This window comes from Homalodisca vitripennis, unplaced genomic scaffold (assembly GCF_021130785.1).
Source record: "Homalodisca vitripennis isolate AUS2020 unplaced genomic scaffold, UT_GWSS_2.1 ScUCBcl_10357;HRSCAF=19200, whole genome shotgun sequence".
Classification (NCBI taxonomy): Eukaryota; Metazoa; Arthropoda; class Insecta; order Hemiptera; family Cicadellidae; genus Homalodisca; species Homalodisca vitripennis.
The window spans coordinates 1-16,199 of NW_025786467.1; the positions used below are offsets into that span (position 1 = coordinate 1).

A 16,199-nucleotide genomic window follows, 5' to 3' on the forward strand; every position below is an offset into this window, starting at 1 on the left:
CATTATGTGAGAAGTTTTTTGCCTGGTGTACTCTATAATTTTGTAGCACTGAATTCACACATACTTTAGTACACTCCAACTCTCGAGCAAAATAGGTGAAAATCTGTAATCTTCTTTATCCTATTTGTTTATAGCAAAATTAAAAATAAAGGCTATTAAGGCTACTTATAATGCCATTCTTCCAAGCTTCTCCTGTTCATTATTACAGTGGGATTCTGGAGGCTCTCAATGAAATAAGGTTCACACCAAGACAGGTTCTATTTTCTCAACATTTTTTATTTGGAAAAAATTCTGTGTTGGATTGAGTTGTTTTACCAGCTAATGGGTGACTCTCTAAGTTCTTTTAGAGATGTGTTCCAAGGTACTACCAATTTGTGAAGATGTTAGTTGGAGCAGTAAAAGGTTGGATCTTTATCTTCTAATTTCTGAATCAGAGTGTTCCCTGTTGTTTCGAATAGAGTAAACTCTGTCACAAATATTGGACATTTTTTGGTAAAATTCAGGAAAACCAATTGCCACATTCATCAAATGGAAACATGTCTGTGCCAGTATATACCCAATTTTAATATTCCTAATTATGTTTTAACTCAAAAAAAAAATTTAATCATTCAAGGACGTTTTCCAAATAATTGTAAAGTAATGTTAACCCTTTAAAATAAAAAGAATCCACGTTATAAAAAGATAAGAAAAAACAATAGGGATGTTTACTATGCAAGTTTTTTCCTTTGAAACCAGTCCCTCTGAATATAAATATATAAAGAATCCAACCACTTTTCTGCTCCAACTACTCATCTTCACAATATTGGTAGTACCTTGGACACGCAATCTCTAAAAAGAACTTAGAGAGTCACCCATAGCTGTAAAAAAACTCAACAATCCAAACAGTAATTAAATAAAAAATGTGAGGAAAATAGAACCTGTTCTTAGGTTATGGTGAACCTTATTTCATTTGAGAGCCTCCAGAAATCCACTGTATTAATGAACAGGAAAAAAAAAAAAAGAAGCTTGAAGTAATGCATTATAAGTAGACCTTAAAGCCTTTATTTTTTAATTTTGCTATCCCCCCAACAAACTTTAGGATAAAGAAGATTACGGATTTTTCACACTATTTGCTCCGAGAGTTGGATGTGTACTAAACGTATGTGTGAATTCAGTGCTAAAAATTATAGAGTACACCAGGCAAAAAACTTCTCACATAATGGAAAACTGTAGTTCTTGCCCGGGAAACCAATGAAATAAAAAGTATTTTAGAAAATGTTTTTGAGAAAATATGGTTGAAAACAAATCATTGTTAATGGGTTAATGTGGATAGCTGAATCTTAAGAGGCTATTGAAAAAAGTCTACCTTAGTTCACTGATATGTTATGTGATACTTGTTTTGTTGATTTGAAAAGACGTCTTCATAGTAATAGAACAAAGTTCATTCATGAATGAATTAAAAGAAAACACTGGAATAAGATGCAATCATGTTAGGTTTCTCAGACAATTACACTTTTGTTTAAGATAAAGTCCAAAACTACCACACTGACTCACTGAGTAACACATTGACTTCAAGACGTACATCGGCATTGGCTGCATATAGTAGGGGTTGTGGCTTTCAATTAAACCATACAATATAGTTCAAACTCATTGTTGCAATTATTGTTTTTAATTGAGCAATTCTGGTCTACGCACAGGTCACATTGCCTACGAGTATGTAGACCCATTTCCTTAGAGCAACCTTTAGATTGATAATAATTATTACATGTATAATTTGTTCCTGTATATATTGTAAATTGATGGAAATAAACTCATTCATTCATTCACCACCAATGATCAAGTGACTATACAACTATCCACACTCTTTGGAATTTATTACAAAGATGAAGATAAAGTAAAATATGTAAGCTATGAAAAATTTCTTAAGTTTTTGCATAATACAATATTGATATACTTTTGTCAAAAAAATTAATGCAGTTTTTGTACATTAATTTCAATCTATTTATAGATATTAAGAAAATCTATTACTTTTCTGATGGAAGTGCAGTCCAATACAATAACAAAAAGAAATTTTTGCAACCTGTGTCCATAACAATACTTTTGGTATAGATGCAGAGTGGCATTTTTCAGCAATTGTACATGGACAGGAACCATGTGATGGTGTAGGTGGCTCAGTTAAAAGGTTGGCAATAGGGGGAAATTAGAACTTTGGTATTATCTGGAGGCCACCATTTTTATAACGTTTTTCTCACTGGAGACTTAAAAACAATTTTGTTAGAATGGTCAGGCTTTTTTTTTGATGTACGGTGAAAACCACATGTTGTTATGATGATCGGTTCTTGTTTTCTGCCTCCTGTAAAGTGTGTCCTTTCGAAAAGTTTAAATTTTTCAAAAAAAAGCTTAATAAGTGACTAAGCAATACTAATTAATCCCATCAGTCACAAACACTTGTGTGACACAATTCATAATACTTGGTCATTATGATAAAGGTTAAATAGTGGAGTATGTTCAAAAAAAACTAGTTTTTATGTTTTAAATTATATTTACAATACATGGTTAGTTTATCCATTTACTTATTTAATAGTTAATGAATTATATGACAAAAATTTGTAAGACCTGAAAGTAACTCATTCAGTCTCAGAACAAATGTTAAAATACTACTGGAATGGCTAATATTGCAAATAACTATAATTTAAAAAATAATAGAACTGCATACTAATCTTTATTTGCATTAAACTACTAACACTTGAAAGACAATCAATACTAAAATTATTATTTACATGGAATATAAAACCATTAATTGTATACAGTCAAACCTATTCATTAGTAATTGCATTAAGTCCACAAGCAGTCTTTTACGGCTTTCTGTTTGTCCAAGACACTTCTTTCATTATTTGGTGCATCTGTTTCACTTAGTGAGATGTGGTTCCCGTGATTATAGCAAGGACTTCCATTTGGCCATGAATTGACTTTTGAATGGTAATGAATGAACTCCTGATTCATCATTCCTTACTATATAAACCATTCTGCCTGTTCATACGTGCATGACTGCTGTTACATTTCGTATTGTTATTTGTTTTACTCGTGATTTTACTGTGATTATCTTGCTGGTACAAGAGCTTACGGTGTCCTAGCCCAGACCGGGATTCGAACCTGAGCCTAAGTTTGTGTAATAATATTTCTAATAAACATAGTAATGAAATAGATTTTTAACCACTGATAAAGTTTTCACCTAGTATCATATGTACTTAGCAACATTAGCTACATTAAACAAAATTATTTTTGTTTCATGTATCTTGGTTGAAACAGGGAACCAATTGTAATCCTGTCATGAAAATGTTCAGAATTAGTCATTAAAGGATAACTAAAAAAATGTATGTATATACTAAATCAAAGTTATATGTTCTGAAAAACTTCCAAATTCAAATTTTCGAGTTTGGAAAAAACTATTTTCATATTATGTTTATGTCCTATGAAAGGTTATTAAAATAGTTATAAAATTACATCTTTGCCAACTCTTTTATCCTTATTAGGAGAGCTGCAACTTGAATTTGAAAAATTTCCTTAAGAACCATTTTTGGTGGTTTCAGGCATTTTTACATAGCTGTAATTCCATAACCGATTGAGATATTGAAAAAATATTTGGCATTTTTCTTAGTCAAATATGAGGACAACCTATATTATTATTATTATTTTACACCAAATTTCATCAAAATCTAAAGATGTTAAAGGTTAAAAAGTTCTAAGAGTGTGTTTATTTGACATGGGATGATCCCTTACTCTCATATTGAACTCCAGTAAGACATTTTCATAAACTATTGTTGATTCCTTAGTGTTAAATTGTCATAATTTGCCTAGTAAACTAACGATTCCATAAGTTTTTATGATTATTTAATAAATAAGTGGTCTATGATTATTTGACAAACTTCACATGTGACAACTGTAGGTGACACACCACACTCATTCACTCAATACATTCAACGAGTAGTCTTATGTAATACAGCATTATTGAACAATTTGTAAATTATAAAACAGTCAAACTTTATTATTTTAACTGGATAGTAATACAAACTATATACAAATTTATTGTAACTTAGCCAATTTGTTTTTGGTATGTTGGTAGTCAAATAATTGATATGCCATCACAAAACAGATAATCATAATAAACAGTCATTTTTTACTTGAATTTTATCTGCAAAATGCATACAGTATAAGTCAGTATTGTTTCTATTAGCTTGTTGGTTGATGTGTGGTTTGTTGACCAAAGATTGTAACTTCTATTGAGTGTTACCATCTGTCAAATAGATACTGTGTGTACCACTTTCAATTCTATTAAAACAGTTTTATTCACCAAGAATAATATAGTAAGGAAAGGGGGGTGGGTTTCAAGAAGTTTACGTTTCGTGGAACCCTTAAGGGTGGTCATGATAGTTCTTTGTGACAGATCGAAAGATTGAGACCCTGTCAAGTCGCTTAGCTCTGTGGCCCACATTATTAAGCAATTATGAAATTCAACCTCTATCTAGTGCTGTAATTTATTGGTCAAATAAAGACAATAAATTAATATTTCACTATTTACTGCACATACCATAGCAAACATTATTTACAGTTGTTTTTATTTGAGTGTCATTGGCCACTATAGTTGCTATAAATTACTGCATTTGGTGGAAAACAAAATATTGAAATAAATTTACATTTTGTTGATATTAGACATCATTATAACTTATAAAATATAACTTATAATGATATTAGACCTACTTAAAAAAAAAAAAAAAATTAACAAATAAAAATATGTTTAAGCTAGTTTTAAATAGATAAAGCTATAGCTTAAAATTACTCACTACTTGTTAATTTTAAGGAAAACATTTAAATTGTCAATAAAAATAAATTTAAACTTAAAGCTAGTAAACATTGTGTTTGAAAATTTCATTTAAATCCGATTCTGAATGACGTACACGGTTACTCAATCTACGATTGGAGTCTCTGAATACAGCTGGGCCATTACGCGTGAAAAACCACCCGTGATTTTACCTGAGCTCTGTGAGATATCAGATAGAATGACACTTAATGGACTGCTTAGCCAAGGGTTAAATTTCTCAAAGTTTAGTAAAGTATTAACTGTAAAAGGGGTTTTTTAGAAGTAGCCGATCACTTTAAAGCCTTATTCTGCCCATCCTCATTAGGCACTGGTCTATGTGAGGATCTCATCAAACAGAATAAGGAAGAAGTCAATATAGTACAAGGTACTGATAAAATATGTTAACTGGTCACATACAGGATTTGAACATGCGCTTTCTCAAACTCAGATCTAAAATCTGACATCTTAACACATGCGACCATCGGCTCTCGTATTTGGAGAATTAATTAATTTTATATTCCCAGGTAATAGTATAATATATTTAAATATAAGCTATAAAATTTAGTATAATTATATTAAATTATCTACTTAAATAAACTCTAAAAAATTTGTCATTAGTTTATTCATAAACATTGGAAAAATGCAATACCAAAACTTAAGCATGTTGTTGTTTATAGTGCTGCTTGTATGAATCAAGCATTTTTCTGTATTAAAAAGTAAATGGATCTATAAATTGAAATTTGCACATTATAGTTATGAATCAATAATGAACTTCAAACCAAGCATTGAGTACGTATGACGACAAAATTCATCATCTTCTGCCTTTGAATTATTCAAAAACATTTTCTAATAACTCCACATTATTTTAGTGTTAATTTCAATTTATGTTTCTTGCTTTTAAAAATGACTGGACACTTCACAGTCAATTGGTGAGCAAAAGACTGACTTTAATATTAAAGACAACGGAATCTTACAAATTATTCAACCAGCTGATGTGTGGCCTCGTCTGTTCAAAGCCACATTGATGAATACAGTAAGCAAGTGTGAAGTGATGATTGTCGTCACACTACTACGGTAGTTGAGTAAGATGGTACTTCATACTTTCTAAACATGTCTTGTATTCTTCCCTAACCGCCCACATCACACAGGTGTCTTGTTACCTTTGTATTTGCCTAAAGGTGTGTAAAATTAAATAAGATTACCCAATTGTGTGCATTTGAATGTTAGAATAGCCAGGTCCTAAATATAAAGTTGGATTTTGTTTCTGTAACTAGGTGTATTTTAACTCCAAGCACTAGAACTTGGCAAATATGTTCATAGAACATTACAAGTTTTGATAAAACATATATATGAATCATGAAAAACAACTGATTTCTGAAAACAAACGAGACTCACATGTTCGATTTTTTTAAATCACATGATTAATCATGTTTCACTTGGACTTTACAATTATTAGTTTTAGTAAACATTTTAATCAGAACAGTTACAGCAGATTTCTTTGAAAGATTTTTTTACTTGAAAAATTATGATTTTTAAAACTGTTAAAATATTTTAAAAAACTAAATAACTGTGATCATGCATCCCATGTAAGTATAAAACCAGTCAAGTTTGTTTATTTTTTATATTTGCTCATATACACATTGACATTTTTCTGAAATTGACGTACTATGGAAATTGTAAAATAAATATATTTTTTCCTTAATAACCATAATATTTCTCCTGTAACTAATTAAAACAAAAAGTGAAATAGATAAACAGCACATTTTATAAAATTAAACTTATGTATTGTACATGATGTTTGTAATTGTTTCCTTTGGTTTCATATTTATTAAGTTTTAGAACCTGCTAAAACAGTATAGTAATATTCATATATAAAATTCATAATACTATTTTACATTAATTAAACTACTGTTAAAGAAGTTATTGATTGTGAATTGTGTTGGTGAATTACGCACAAGAATGTATTGATATTGATTAACCCACAGGTGTGGTGCCTGCTGCTTATCACACTGTTTACCTACTCAGCTTTATCAGTTTCAACATTTTGATAAGACATGTTCACCAAGCCTAAAGTGATTCATTGCTCTCCCATCATAGCATCAAGGTAAGTGCCCATTAAATTATCTTCATGTAAATATTTAGTTTTTAGTATAACTCGATTCTTTGAGGTAAATATGTGTTGTAACATTATCTCTGATCTTTTATGACCTTGTCTCACATTTATATGTGTATAACTAGTGACTGTAACCATGATTCACTCAACATGTGTTAAATTACTCAATGAGACTTGCTCATATGGTGTTGTTTGATTAGGTTTTATACTGTGAACATTATTAATACCACTATTTGGATATTGGCTCTGTCTACCAAAGTACAGTTTAATTCAGTGAGTTTAGGTTATGTTTTTGACAAACAAATTGAAGATATTGACCAACAGTACTTATTGAGGTCTCTACCTGGTATTTTGTGATGATTAAAATCAGGGTGTGGGGGGAGATTAGTGATTACTGAATTGACCTACTTTCCTGGTTCATGGATTACAGACTGACCATATTGGTACTTGACCCCTCAGATTAGCATCACCCAAATATCTTTAGCTGTTTTATTTTTTAATCCGAACTACATTATACGTAGGCTACAGTATTAAAAGTAATTTAAAATACTCAATAAGTACGAATTTTCCTTTCATGTTGTGCACAGCAAGATGTTAAAAACACTTAGTTATGAGTTATTTACCATAGAAAAACTTCCCACATGTTAGATGTATGCTTAATACATATATTTTTAAATACAATACTTTTGAAATAAGTGTAATAAAATAAAGCTTTTTTTTGTTATCGAGGTTTAGGGAAGGTCACTGGCGTCATGAACCCTCCAAAATATATTTCTAAATATTAGATCTTTTTTAGTTTTCATATCTTTGTAAAGAAATAGAAAGTGAGTAGATTATGGTCTTTGGATTAGCATTCACATAACACACAACTGTCGGTTGTTCCACCATATTTTATATATTCAGAAGTGCCTCAGGTACTTTCAGGCATTTCCAACAGTGCTAGCAGTTTCCGATGTCATGTGATAAGCTTGTGGAGTGTCTGGGATCTGAGTGACTTGTGAAATGGGGACCAAATCCAAAGAATATAATAGGCTGGGCATAGACAAGTAAAGCCAGGTCAGAGCAGTTTCATCAATGAGGAGGAGTGGGAAGGATATGCATGAGTCAAACCGCTACTAACCATCACATCTAACTATTTCACTTCTGAAAATGATTGGAGTATACTAATATTATATACACTTTAACAGTGGTAGTTCATTTAAAAAACTATAATAGTAATTAATTATGCTCTATTTAGACTATTTTATTAAAACAATCACTGACAAGTAGTTAACTTTTAATGTCGTTTGATATGTGTTTTTGTACTCCCTCAAAGTCTGTGAAGTATATGTTTTAATACACACTTGATTATTATTTCATTTATGTTATAAAACAATACGAGTAATACTAATTTTTCTCGTTTTTTCAACAACTTTCCTACTACAAAATGTTATCTGTCGAAGTAAACTAAACTTATAGAAAGGTTTTTGATGTGACTTTCTGGGTACATAGTCATCTTTATTTATCCTTAAGCACATTAAATGCATAGATATATTCTAAGTATTTGTTATTAAAATGGTAGCTACTTAAAACTAAATAATTATATGCAAGTAATTTTTTTCATAGTGTAGTGCGAAAATACATTACTGCATGATTGGCCTTACCGTAACCAAGCAAAAAAGTGTGGGGCTCTCTGATAGGTTTTTCCTGAAGGCATACCCACTAAAAAAACATCCCTTCCTCTTCTTGGACCAACCTGGAAATTGGTGTTTCCATAAATACATCAGGCTAGGCCTTTTGTTATGTGCCTTATTTAAGCTCCCATCTGGTTCTTTTTTTTTTTCCCTAGATTATTTGTTCACGATCTAGAGTCAACCCTTTTTCTTCCTCAGGATTTTCTCCACCTATTTGGCCACCAGCATTCCTAATCCTTGGAGCATAACTCTGATCAGCTTCTCTCTATTTTATTCCGTCCAACATTGTCTGCACCTAATGAAGGTATGTTTCCACATCATCCCGAGGTGGAATCTACAAAAAACGCATGTGGGGTTAAACTCCTGTTTTTCCTATCCTGTTACAGGTACGATCAAAAATAACAGTGGCCCGACAAGAACTGAGTGAAGCAGATGCACACCTCACCATACCGTCTCTCCATCCACTCTGTGATGTTAGCAATCAATATGTTTGTCCAACTTCTGCGGGATTCAGCATCCCAGCGAACTTGCCATCTCTGCATGCTTACAACTTTTGCAACCTCCCTTTGCTTCCTCACCTTAGAGCTCATCCTTGTTGTCAAAAAACAAACTTACGTTCTTGCACCTTTAAATCAATGGGCATTACACTTAAGATAACCTGAACCGCTGGCTCAGAGACTGTTTGGTACAAGCCATTGACTCTCAAAGGGCTTTTTCTCTCAACAGAAGCCAAAGTCTACTCAATGCTGCTGTTATCTTGGTAGCTTTTTCTGAGAAGTACCGGATATGCTCCCAAAATGAGAGCTTGATATCCAGGTACACACCAAGGTACTTAACTGCCGGCTTTGTACGTATTTCGACTCTTCCAACTTGAGTTGGAAGGCTGCAAGAATTCTTTTTCGTGTGAGCAGAACCAACTCAGTATTTTCAGTCACTGGTGTTAACCCATGTTCTCGTAGCCATGAGGTCACACATTGCATTATCATGTCCAGCACCTTCTGTGCTACAAGCAACAATTACTGCAGCGATGTCATCTGCATATCCCACCAGGAAAGCCTCCGGAAGCATCTGCAAACGCAAAATTTCATCGTATGAAATGTTCCACGAGTCAAGCCAAATATGGAACCCTGAGCAGCTCCCGCTTTGTGACCACTCTTCTGCGTTCGCCATCTGATGTGATAATATGTTATTATATACAAGTCATATTATATAATAAAATTATAACAATATATTTTAAATTTAAATGTTAATTTTTCGAATTTCATCATTGAAAATGAAATGAAAAAGTGCTTTATTTTCCTTTTAGTTGTGTATACACATTTAGGTCCCCACAGTGAACCCAACTTCAAACACTTGACAGCATTGGTCAAAATGACCGTCAGCTGGCTGGCTTTAAACTATAGGAGTATTAAATACAGTACAAAATAAATTGCTAAACTACCAAAATTTTCACAAAACAAAATTTGTACAGTAAAAGAGAAAAAGTAAAAACACATTTACATCCTAAAGGCGGTTTAATACAATATGTTACGTTGATACAAATATACAGATACAGTACAGAAAAAGGAATGTAAAGATTCAAGATTCAAAAATTCATGATTCAAAATTTCTTTATTTACATAATCGTTAAGATTAGTAATGGCGTCAAATACAAAGTTACTAACTATTACAGTGTAGAACATTAATTAACATATTATAAAACATGTAATGTTACATGATCAGTGATTATTACTTGACACAAATGTTAAAACTCAGTTAAACATTAAAAATAAAAGCAGTGTTAAATGAATACAATCTGGCTGCATATGAAACTTCTACAGAGAAAAATGTACATATGAAATAGAATGAAAAAATCTAAAGTTAACATTGATGATACAAAATGAAACAAGTTGGAGTTAAAAATGGACATGTCAAAGTTTGTGTTAAAATGCTCTATCAAAGTGGTAAAATAATTTCAAGTTAGTGCTAGTTGAAATGATTGTTTCCAGTTATAGAACTCTGCTAGGCTGTAGAAGGGTCGGTCCTGAAGCCAACTCTTCAGGCGGCGTGGAAACTTTTGTACTTCTGTCTTCTTAAGGTCTTCTGGTAGAGAGTTCCACATTTTGGCGCCAGTGTAGCTGGGTTTCTTCTCAGTCCTACTAAGATGATTGCACAGGAAGGCAGTAGTTGGTTGCGTGCCTGGTGTTTATGGTGGTGGATCTGTGCTCCATTTCTTGCCGCGTCTGGCGCCTTGATGTGTATATAAGTCACAACTTCTAGAATGTAGATGCTTATGACTGTGAGGATCTTCAGGCTCTTGAAAGTGTCTCTGCATGTTTCTCTTGGTTGAAGGTTCCCTAGAATTCTGATTGCTCTTTTTTTGTTTTAGGAAGACACGTTGTAGGTTAGTGTTAGTTGTTCCTCCCCATACAGCTATTCCATAGCGTATGTGTGACTCAAAGAGTGCATAGTATGCAGTCTTGGTAGTTGTGGTTGGTCACTTATACTTCTCACTCTTCTCAGCACATACAGTCCTGTGCTAAGTTTCTTGCAGAGTAAGTTGATGTGTTGTGTCCACGATAAGTCTTCGTCAATTGTAACCCCAAGGTATTTGGTGGAGCTAACTTCATCAAGTTCTGGTATTCGTGTGACAACTTCTCTGTTTCTTCCTAGTACTAGTTGTTTTGTTTTCTTTTCATTGAGGACAAGGTCATTATTGTGGCAGTATTGGATTGCCATATTTATGGCTGTGAAGGAATCAATTTCTAGTTGTTCTGTGTTTTCTCTGCCAAGTAATAACACTGTATCATCTGCGTACATTAAACAGTTGCAATAGAGCTCAAGGAGTTTAGGAAAGTCGTTTGTAAAGAGTATGTACAGAACAGGGCCTAGAACTGATCCTTGAGGGACTCCTCTTGTGATCTTCTTCGGATGTGATCTTACTAATTCTAGTTTTCCATTGTTACAGTGTTTTATCTCCACCAGTTGTTTTCGGTCTGTTAAATAGCTTTTAAACCACTCTTTTGTTGTTCCCCGAATTCCCTAGTGATGACAGCTTTTTAAGGAGATGTTTGTGGTCAAGACAATCAAAAGCTTTACTATAGTCAAGCAGAATAGCAGTAGTTGTATTTCCTTCTTCCTGTTGGTCAATGATGAATTCTACCAGACTAATCAAAGCAGTGGTTGTGGATTTTCCAGCCATAAAACCATGTTGGTATTTTGTCAGAAGTTGATTGTTTGTTAGGTGTTTTAAAAGACGAGATAGAACTATTTTTTCAAAAACTTTTGATATGGTTGGAATTAAGGATATCGGTCTATAATTAGATGGTTGTGCTGTACATCCTTGTTTGTGTTTTGGATATACTTTTGAAAGTTTCAAAGCTGATGGAAAGGTTCCAGTAGAGAATGATTTGTTTAGCAATTATGAACTAAAGGCTCTATAAGGTCGTCTTTACACAATTTTAAATAGCCTAGAGGAGACTTCATCATAACCTGAGGAAGTTTTTGGTTTAAGTTCATTGATAATTTTGGAAATTTCCTCTGGATCAGTTGGGCTTAGGATTAAGCTGGGAATATTTCCCTGTGGGATTGGTTCTGTTAAGTGGTTAGTATTTGGGTTTTTACTTGCTATTGTTTGATCGGCTGCATTAATAAAGTAGGTGTTTAAGTGGTCTACCATTTCCAATGGTTCAGATACTATGTTTCAATTTATGTTGAGATGTGTTAAGGCACTGTTGTCTGATTTTGCTTTTCTTTCTAGATTAATAAAATTCCATATTGATTTTGTTTTGTTTTCAGCCGTTGCAATTGTTGATATTGTGTTTTGTTTCCTCAAGAGACGTAGTTGGAGATCGTATTCCTTCTTTAATAATATGGCAGTTTGCCTATGTTCCTCCCTACCTGTAGTATTATAGATGTTTTGTGCTTTGAGGAAGTCCTTTTTCAACTGGTATGCTGTGGGTCAGACAGAGCATAATTCTTTTTCCTTCTTCCTTGTCTTGATTTTATTTTTGGACCATGCTTCGTTAAGGGCGGTAAGAAGGGTGCTACTAAATTTAGCGTAGGCTTCATCAGCTTCGTCGGTAATTATAGACCTCTGTCCAGTTTTGCTGGTTTAAGAGTTCTTTTAGAGACATCAGATTTTCTTCGCTCATATTTCTTCTTTCTGCTATAGTGTGGTTCATAGGGGAGGGTGAGGTATGATTTATAGTGCATATTTGCCCTGTGTGGTCTGAAATTCCTGTTTCAATTACTTCTACCTTTAGGTTGTCTTCTGGGTTGTTGCTGCATACACAGTCAATTGACGTCCTTGATGTTGGAGTAATTCTGGTAGGTGGGAGGTCTAGCCTATATAAGTTGTAGCTGGTTAAGGTTTCAGTCAATAAAGTAGAGTCATGATTTCTGTTAAGAGAGTCAATATTTATGTCCCCCATTAAGATGACTTGATGTCTGTGTGTCTGTATAGTTTCCAAAAGCATCAGATATTGCTTCAAGACCGGTCTCAAGATTACTTTTTGTCCTGTAAACCCCTATGATCGTGAATAGACTTTTACCTATTTTTAAGATTTATGGCAGTCATTTCGCATGTGAGTTCAATCGAGAAGTGCTGGATGTTAAGAGCTGTGCTATTGTTTTTTTAGGTGATCTTTAATGAAGATTGCAACTCACTCCCTTTAGGGTTGATTATTTTCTCTGCTATATTCTGTTAAGCAAGGATGTGAACCCAATTATTCTATGTGTGATGAGCATTGTTTTCTTTTTTTTGAGACCAATGGTTCATGTTAGAATTACTTACGGTCAGCCTTATGCGTGGTACTAGGAGAGCGTTTATTACCTGTCAATTTTGTTTTGCAATTTCCGGTCTCGTGTTTTTGATGGTATTTTTAGAGAGAGATTTTTTAATTTAGGTTTGTTTGTTCGATAGTGGGATTTATTACTAAAAAAGGCGTGGGGGGGGGGGGGGGGGGGGGGGGGGGGGGGGGGGGGACTGGCATTTGAAGTTGGTTGAGGAATTGAGGTGATGTAGTTTGGAGTGGTTTGTCCTGCTGAGAAATAACTGGTTCAAGGTCATTATTTCTTACCCATAACCCTGGGCAGTAGAAGTTAATATTTTTTGTGGCAAAAAATTCTTCTTCCATGTAACTTTTGATTTATAGGTTTTATTTTTGCATGTAGGGGTGGTGTTTTACTGAGTTCAAATTTTTGGGTTTTCTGATTGATCCGTGCTGGATTTTGCCAGTTTAGGAGTGGCAGTGATTTCTTGCTGGATATTCCGTGCACTTTTTGCGACCTGGTAAGGGAGACGCTTCTTGAAAAAATTCCTCTTAATCACTTCTTTTAGAAGGCTTGTTTCCTTTTATTAAATGGCATCCTTTGTCCCTACGGATCCAGTCCATACTATGGGACTCAGTTTGTGTGTCAAAGTTTGACTGTCTCTCTCAGTCAATTCATGGGCTCAGTTTTTTTGGTTGGAGTTTGTCTGTTTTCCTTCTCCAGGGTCATTTCGTAACCCACAGTTTTTGTGTCAGAGTTTGGGCTGTCTCTCTCGGTCAGTTCGTGGGGTTCAGTTTTTTTGTGTCAGGAAGTTTGACTGGTTCTTCCCTGTCACCACTGGGCGTCAGGTGACTGTGTAATAAAAGTTAGGGTTTTCATCTGGAACTGTTCATTATTAAGTAGCAGTAAATGTCCTTGGGTACTATTAAGAGCTGTCCTTAGAAGCCTTTAGGAAACTCTGTAGGATGTATCATGGGCCGTTTCTTGGCTTGTTCAGAAAGGTTTTTCATGCAATGTTCTTCACAGTTTTCTGACATGTTTGTTTAACAAAATTGGATTTTTAATTTCAAAGTTCTTTTTTGAGGTTTGTCATGTTTATTTGTCGAAGGTCGTATATTTGTTCCTTTAGTAAGATAAAGTTTAGAGTTTTCTTGTTTTACTTGCTCTTCAAGTTGGCTACCATATTTTGAAGTAATGAGATTCAAGTTCTGTGAGGATAGGTTATTTATTTGATCACAGGAACTGGTGTTTTTTCTATTTCAGTTTGCTCAATCAGTTCTTGTTTTATGAATTTTGTTTCAGCAGTATAGCTGTAATCCTTAAAGTAAAGACTGAATCCTCTATCTTAAATTTCTTTAATGGTCTCTCCTGTGATGTATATAGTGCAAATATAAACTCGTAATCTACATTAACTATGTACATTATAACTAGCGCGTTATGATTCTTGCCAACAGTTTTCCTTACTTATTAAGAAATTAAAATAAAGCAAAATCTAAAAATTGAATTCCTGTATAAAATTCCACCGGTATCCTTCCCAAGTCGTCCAAGCGTCCTTCATATAATCCCCTAACGCCTGGCCAATCCCTCCCATATCAAAAAAAATTCCAAAAACCTACTTTTACTTAATATACAATTTACTAAATGTTGTTTTCGAATATTCCTGATAATAGGGGACATATGGCTACATAAGTGGAAAACTGTTTCATTCTCTTGCAAGGTTGCCACAAAGAACAGGTTAAAAATTGAACTCTGTTATAGCCAAGGCTTGTAATTTAAGCTGACAAGTTCTGCTCGATGCCTTTAATAAACCCATGAAATAGTACTAACATCAGTAACAACATAACGTAAATTTCATCATTGATAAAACTCAAGAAAAATCATCTTAGCCATTGATTTCCCCAGATTGTGTTAGAGAGGGCTTCTTAGCCTTACGACTTAATTAAACTTGATTAGATTAGATTTAGATCAAAGAGTGGTAAGTATTAAAAGTTCCCCATTGTAGTGTTTAAACAAAAGCTTCTTGCATGCTCCAAGTTTCCATTATTAGGGCTTGCCCACCCCTCTACCTTAGAGATCTAAGAGCTTCCGCCCTACGCTGATATCCAAATTCATCACTTGGCTGTGAGTTCAAAATACATTCAATCCAAAATAATGTGTTTAGGTGTTCGTCTGGCTGATTAATATCTACAGTCTAGGTGGGTCATCAGTAGGAGAGTCCTAAGGTTGTGCAAGTGTTTCCTGAATGGAAGTAAATTCTATCGAGTTAAAGTCCATATGAGATAGCCTGATATCAATAGTATCACTATATATATATCATATATATATATTTTATCATTGGGTTCTGATGACCCTCATAATAATGGTAAAATAACGATCAGTAGTATTACTTTTAAAATTAGGACAACGGTTTTTAGAAAAACAAATAATAAAATTTACTTCATTGGTTTTTGGTGGAAAAAAAAAAAAAAACGAAAAGTTCTTTTTCACTTTGTATTCTGACCCAAACTTCTTCACGATACCCTATGGATAGAAACCCAACGGAGTCAGTGTGGACTTCCTACAGTAGTTGATTATTTCATATCTGTTTTCTCCTACTGAGTTACATTTTCCTCTTTAAGATTTTTGTTGGCATTCTGGAAGGCTCTTCACATCTGAAGAACTGTCGCCCACTATGGAGTATTTTATTTTATTCACCACTACTAGTTGGGTTATCTGTTGGACTTCTTGCCAACCAAGTGGCATCTGGTGAAAGCCTAGCAAACTTCACTCAGATAAATTTAGTAATGACCACTAAAGCTAGAAAAACTTTTTTAAGGGGCAGAAA

General features: G+C 33.7%; 1 long non-coding RNA gene across 1 annotated transcript; it reads left to right on the forward strand.

Annotated features, from left to right (window-relative positions):
* Positions 1-3,088: 3,088 nt before the first annotated feature.
* On the forward strand, positions 3,089-6,919 carry LOC124374828. Its single transcript, XR_006923614.1, has 2 exons — positions 3,089-3,148; positions 6,823-6,919. It is a non-coding gene; the product is annotated as an uncharacterized LOC124374828 (long non-coding RNA).
* Positions 6,920-16,199: the final 9,280 nt, after the last annotated feature.